Genomic DNA, 7,270 nt, shown 5'->3' on the forward strand with positions numbered 1-7,270 from the left:
CGAAATTGCGATGATTATGGAACTTGAGAATTCCCGGAGAATTCATCGGCGTGCTCGCATTCCGCTGGACGTGGACGCGAACGCGAGCTGCAGCGTGCGCGCGCGCGTCACGGCCATTTCCCGCGGAAAACTTCCGCGGCCGTTCCGTGCCCTAAATCCCGCAACGATCAACGGTCGTCGACCCGATTTTTTCACCGCTTAATTTTCGGTAACTTCGAACGCGCGCGCTCATTATCCCGCGAAAACGTTCCTATTGTCGCGACCGTTCAACCACCGTTCTGCCATCTCCGGAACGCTCGGCATTTGATAATTATTGTGCTGCACGATGGATTATAATAGGAATTACGACGAAACTGGGTTGCAATTTTTTAAGGGGAAGCTTTCACGCGGGAACGTGTCGGCCATTGCCTTCGCACAGTGGGCTGGATAAATGGAGTGGGCTTTTATACCGGACAGTGGAACTTTATGTAAAATAACAAGTTTCAACCTGGATCGCGTCAAACTGGAGCGAAATGGAAATTTATTCTCCTTCATAATATGTTTAATACGTTGAAAATAAAATGAAAATATTTTTAAATTCCGGAAGGTTTAAGTTACACCTACTCGGTCAAACCGATTTCAGCACAAACCTAACAAAGGGACTTTATCGCTTCCAATTCCTTCCAGTTGAATTTCGGACGCACACCTACTACCACGGAAACTCAAACACGACCAAACCGAGCTGACAATACACCGAGCACAACCAGTATCGACAAAATACGGTGGAACACGATGAAAATCACGACGCAGTAAACACCTGCGGAATCGCGATCAAACGCGACTTTGTACAAACGATTGTTAAGTTTTAACTGTGCATATACGACGTGGTGACCCAATCAGTATCTCAATTCATTTCGCCCGGGCGTTGTTGTTAATATCAACCTCGCCAGCGCTCCTTAAACATCGTTGCGAGCGAGCAGAGGCGGGATTTACGACCCCGTTAAATTCGGCACACGAATTGCGATCTTCGAGGACGTTACGGATAGCAGCGACAAACGCGTTGCCTGAACCAGCCAGCGAAATCTTGCACAACCACAAATTCGCGGGAATACGTGTTTCCGTGTAAAAATAATTGACCCAGATGTTTGTCGTGACGCCTGCAAAAACTCGCGAGGCAAACCGAAGCGGAGACGCGAGGAACAAATAAAACCGAACGGGAATCTGCGGACAAATCGGCGAAAGCTGCTGATACGACTGTTTCGCAATTATATTCGGTCCGAAACGTTTCATCCGTATCGGTATCTCCGCGTCGAGGCAGTTTTGGCAAGGCGATGCGAACCTCTCGCAAACGAACCAATCGTAAAAACTTCTCCAATAGGATTCTTTAACCGAAGTAAGCGGAGCAGAGAGGGGCGGGAGGGGAGGGGGAGCGGGTTGAAGGGGATGGCTGGTACAGCAACGTCGTTCGGCGTGGAGAAGAAGGCGGGCGCGGAATCGTCTGTAAGCTTCGCCGGTATGGCTCGTAAAACTGAAGCCCGCTTCTAGACCTCGCGCGGTCAGAGAATTTCATTGGCACCACCGCCCCCACCCCCCTCCTCTACACCACTCCTGCGCGCTCTCGCCTCTCGTGAATCAGTCCCAGGGATTCACGGGAACTTTAAGTGATTTCCTATTTCAGCCTTTTTATTCTCCGCCTTTCGCCGCGCGTTATATTATGATGTCCCCGGGCGAAATAACTTTATCGTTCGGCTGCAGGACTACCCCGAATACTCCCGAGGATTTGATATTTTATAACACCGGCGGCTGTCCTGTTTCGCAGAGGTACACATGTTAAGACGTAATAAAACGGCGAATCGTAAAATCGAGGGATTTCATTTCAGCGCGAACATTTTATGCAATTGAGGCGCGCCCTGCGAGCCCGTCGCCCGTTCTATTAACTGCAAATATTCGGGCCGAGCACCGTGGCCTATATGAATCGCATTAAACCAATCTATCGCTCCTATCTCTTTCACGAACTGATTACAAAAATGTCCCCGTATAAATCGCGTACCAACGTACTGCAGTTTATCGCGCGCTGCCGTTCCACGTTTTACCTTTTTCTCGTCAAGCCTCGGACGCTATTTCCTTTCGGATAACAACTTGCGAGGCTGTCCTGGAGATCATAACCGGATTGCCGATTTTATGCATTTTTCACGAAATTGAGTAGATAAAATTGAAGAGGGTAGAAATATTCAAAGAATAAAGAACATCGATAGACTGTCTTCAATGGAGTCGAATTATTAAGAAAAGAAAGATAATTCTATTCGGCTTCTATCTCTTGCGGTTAATGCAGACAATTTTTACTTTGCATGAAGATCCCAATCTAATGATAACGATGATTGCTACGGTAGAACCTCGCTCGTTGCACGAAACCGGACCAAAGATGCGTGCAAAAGTCGAGGTTGTGCCACGAAAAGGGTAACCAATCACGCGATCCGTTGCCCCACTTTGCCACTCCGTGTTCCCCTAAGTAACCACCATAATCCCCACCAGGAGTTCCGGAGCTTCTAACAACTCGTGGTGGAAATTGCTATGTTTTCTGGACGTTTTCTAATACGAATAATGCGAAAGGAGTTATCCAAAATTGCTGCAGATTATACTTAGAAAACTTAAAGTGACTTCAACTCCAACACGAAAAAACAAAACACTAATTGAGGCAAGAATGCTGAAAATCGTACACATTTGCACACTCATAATTTCTGAATTGGTGATCTCCTAGGATTGAATTTTGGATTTTCGACACTTTCCCGCCAAAATCTACAGGATTGCATAGAAAAAAGTAAAAAATTTCTGGTTTCCCGAGGTGAAGTTTGACCAAGGCATGTTTAAAAGGGTCGACAAACTATCGATCAAAAGCTTCCACTACCTGAAAGTTTAATGTAACAGTACCGATTTAATTGAACCGCACAGCGTTAATGTTTCAGTCGCTCTGTAACCGCCATTTTGTCGCACCAGCCACGCTGTCGCCGTAAATTTCATTCAGCATTTCTAATGCGATTCGACTCGAAACATAAACGTTCGCCGCGTTTGACTTGCGGGAGCCATTATTCCGGTGAATTTTATTTTCAGTGATAGGAGTTTGAAAGGAGAAGAGCTCTAATAACTGCCGAACCACCGCCACGAAAAATCCCGTAAAATCAAAGCAATTTGGCGAATGAAACCGAAACTGCTGAAGTTTATCAGGATGGTTGTTCTCCGAGATCCTATGGATCCCAATAAAATTTCATGTGCCCAAAAACGTGGCGACAAAAATTGCAAGATGAACAAAAGTGTCGGAAGAAAGAATGGACCTGCGTGTACGATTTTTTCCCCAGTGCCTCTGAAGAATAAACCAACGGTACCAGCAATATCGTCGTGAACCCTGTACACCGTGTACGATTGCGGAGGCGGTTCTCCGAGTCCAGCAATCGTTTCCTCCGATTTCAAGGATCGAAAGCCAATCCGTTCGACGAGCTGCTGCAGATGGCGCGGGAAAATATTCGAGGCCCGTAACAGAGATGGATTTTCTTGCGGCTAGCCGACGGAATTGTGTAGCTCCCTCGCGGGGAACGCACTTTGAGCACGCCGTTTTCAAGTAGAACGGTTCTAATTAAGTGTCAGACACACCAGGCGGAAGCGACGCGTACCCGGCGCATTAAGGCGGTTAAGGGGTTAAGGCTGCGGCAAGTGTCGAAAAAAAAAGAGAGAGAGCGGAAGGGAAGGGAGTGGAGAGAGAGAGAGAGAAAGAGAGAGAGAGAAAGAGAGGAAGAGAGCGAGAGAAGAAGGTGCGGCGTCTGCGGAGGAATTAAAAGCCCGGAGGGCAAACTCTTATCCACCCGACGAAACGCGATAATGGTTCAGCCGTGCTGTAAATCTTTCGAATTAATCCTTCGCTCCTTTACACCGTGTTCACTTCTCTCTCCCATTGTTCCTTCATCGGCTTTTTACTTTTCCGCCTTACCCTCGATATCGCCGTTCCTTTTCAACCTAATCGCGTGTATTACCGGTTATCTTTCGTCCCGCGCTCACCTCTTATCGATCCCCGCGCGGAACGCGCACAATGGTACACGCGAGCCGGTCCGGTGTTACCAATCTACGAATTCCCGTGCGAGTTTGATCATTCCTCTAGCAGGTTTGCGACGGCCGTGGTTAACTCGTTATCGTTCGATCTAGTATCTGGTATTCGATCCACTATCTTCATAATTTCATCCGCAGGCTTATAATTGCAGCTAATGTAATATAGTCAGGCGAGACTTACTCGTATTACGACATTGCTAACTACTTATTTCTAATTTCCTGTAGGACTGGTAAAACATCGGTTTATTTTCCAGTCAAATTTAGAAACCGAGCTGTACGTTTATCTCTTAATTTTACTGTACATTCACCTGTGCATTCAATACTAAATATTTAAGTACTTAAATATTTAAATACCAAATATTTAAATAGTTCAAGATTTAAATACTTACATATTTAAATACCAAATATTTAAATACTTGAAGATTTAAATACGTAAATATTTAAAATGCTTAAATATTTAGATATTTAAATATTGAACTTAAATATTTGAATAGTTAGTTAACAAACTTTTATACGTGTAGTCCCCTAAGTATTATATTTCAGCATGCAAATTTCTAATTCGAGCGTACCTATCTCTGTTCAACCCTTTAAGTGGCAGACCTTACAATTAAGATAATAAAGATTGTACTACGATCAACGTGAACACAGTTTGGACCAGTCTGGATAGTATGACGCAATGAAGTGAAAGAATTAGATCGATGTCAATCCGAAACACTTATTTCGAGTCCAACGATCGGCGTACGCGTGTTGGTTGCTGTGGAACGGTCTTTTTAATTTTCCATTCAATTATTTCGCTGTTCGCTGGCTGCACTCCGGATAGAACAGAGGAAGTTGACGTAACCCAGCAATTATCGCTAATGCGCTTTCTCGTTGCCGCTTAAAGCCCACGAAGAAGTTTCTCCGACCGATCCACGTTGACTCCTGGAACCGGGGGACTACTCAGGAGGATTGCCACCTCGAATGTCACGGATGCCGGCAGACACGTTTGCAGGTGTAAGTGCACCGAACCCTGGAAACGGACGCGTCTCCTGGGTGAAACGAATGCACGTCCGAGGTCTGTTAAATGGTGCCGCTCAAATCGCCGCTTTCCCAGCCACCGTTTCGTTCTGTTATTTACGCTTTGATTAACTAGTCGCGCGACGGTTTGCCGTCGCCTAGCGTCGGCTAAAATCTTCCCTGAAATCCACTTCGGTCATCAGAGTTCACCGGGACGCGAGGACACATCGTCGAAAACAATCTCTCGAAGAGGTAGAATCCGGCAACGCGAAATCACAGATGCATGACACTGTCTAAAATTGTTACGATTTAAAATGTCAATCGATACAATTTATTTTGAGATGTAGGGAAGACCGGGGTCGAAAATAATATTGTAAATAATTACGTATTACATACTACGTAGCGTGTGACGTCAAAGCCTGAATATTGGGAGTACAGGAGCGATTGACGCGGGGATAGTCGAACGTAGCTACAGTGATTTCTCTATATATGTCGCCAAGGCCTGGATGATAACCGTCGCGGAATTATCCCCACTACCCCGGTGTATACCCCGTGAAGGGCAACGAAGCTCGGGAAACCTCGGACGCTGAGGAGTGTAAACATAACACGAATCGGGTATGTCACCTGGGTGTTGTTGACATATATCGAATTCACTGTATAGATTCCTCGCGCCCTTCTGCCGTCCCGGTTCTTCTGATCTCACCGCGATACTTGCTTTGAAACTAAGTAAGCACACAATTTGTTGTTATAGAATTTAGAATACTCGAATGTGCTCGCTAATCCCGAAAATATTTTTATTTTCGGGTTCTCGCACAGCTCTAGTAATTTTATAAGAGTAGATATCGATCCTAGAAATAAAAAAGATCGCCAGTTACAAAGACAAGAATTTTCTTCGCGTTTCCGGGCAAATGTCTACCGTGTGTCTTCAAAGCAAAAAAAAAAAAATTTCCAGACACATTCAGGATCGACGGCTGGGATAAGCCTCGTGGAGTCATCGAGTTAGGCAGCTGGCAGCAAAAAGTTTAGGGTGCTTGACTCACCTGAATCGATTTGCCCGTTCAAATTCGGTCGCGCGTAAGCATGAGCCACGCGCGGAAGCGGTCGGACGGATGTCGACGTGACAAACGAAAACGGTTGAGCGGTGGGTCCCGTAGACATGGGGAACGTTAGAAATCCATTTTGCCGGGGATCAGAATAATCTAGGTCGAGGGATTTAAATAATAATGTAACCGGATCCCGTGCCGACGGTTTTCGCGCGTCGCAGCTTTCCGTCTCGCTACGCTCTGTCCTCCTTCTACCGTGCTCTCTCTCTCTCTCTCTCTTTCTCTCTCTCTCTCTCTCTCTCTTCTCCTCGCCCGTCCCAAAGTCCTGTCGTTCGCCCGGGACAAAGCAAATTTGCGAGATTGCGTTCCAACGAGCACGGGGAATGGCCGGGTAAGGGTAGACACGGGATTAGAGCGTAGATGTCTACACGGGAGAGAAAGAGGACGGCCTTTCGAGGAAGAAACGCGGCGACGGGGGGGGGGGGACGCCGGTAAAGAGGCAAGTTCCATTCGCGGGCCACGCGACGGATGGGCCGAACTTTTAAATGACTTCGGCATTAAAACTTTGATGGCATTTGTCAGTTTCCCGGGGCTTCACGAATTGTTTCGCAACTCTTAAGCCATTTTAAAGCGCCATTATTGACTGGTCGTTCCCGAGCGGCTCCGCGCCCACCCACAACCACCACCACCTGCATCGCCATTCGAACGGAGAATGGAACACTGTTCTAGGATTGAACGGTTTTCATTGGACCTATTAACACACGTTAATACGTTCCGTGCCGAGCTGATCGACTTTTTCACTCGATCGACGAAACACATCTCGCTTCTAAGACGAACACATTTTTTTTAGGAGAATACAACATACAGACACGCCTAGATTTCTTTCTAAGACATTTTTTAGGCTTCGCCATGCAAAACCAGCCCAGGTACAACGTTCTACGATTTTTCTTCGCAGAGTTACAGCAGCTTATGCCCGTTCCGTATCGAACCGTTTATGCTCGACTTTTCATTCAGACCATTTGATGCAGCGTGCACCTAGCTTTTTCTCCCTCGTTCTAGGACGAAAATATTTTTGAGGAAGATGCGATTTAAGCCGATGAAAGTAGAGGCTTCGCTATGCAAAATAAATCCAGGTAGCGTTGCCACCGCGAACCGTT

General features: G+C 46.3%; 1 protein-coding gene across 1 annotated transcript in view; it reads right to left on the reverse strand.

Moving 5' to 3' along the window:
• Window positions 1-173, reverse strand: part of LOC143355901 (uncharacterized) — a 279,512-nt gene extending 279,339 nt beyond the window's left edge. Inside the window, exon 1 of the mRNA XM_076791083.1 lies at window positions 164-173. The gene's annotated coding sequence lies outside the window, so the exon portion shown is untranslated. The remainder of the gene's footprint in view (window positions 1-163) is intronic.
• Between the last annotated feature and the right edge of the window lie 7,097 nt (window positions 174-7,270).

Source organism: Halictus rubicundus, chromosome 7, assembly GCF_050948215.1.
Source record: "Halictus rubicundus isolate RS-2024b chromosome 7, iyHalRubi1_principal, whole genome shotgun sequence".
NCBI lineage: Eukaryota > Metazoa > Arthropoda > Insecta > Hymenoptera > Halictidae > Halictus > Halictus rubicundus.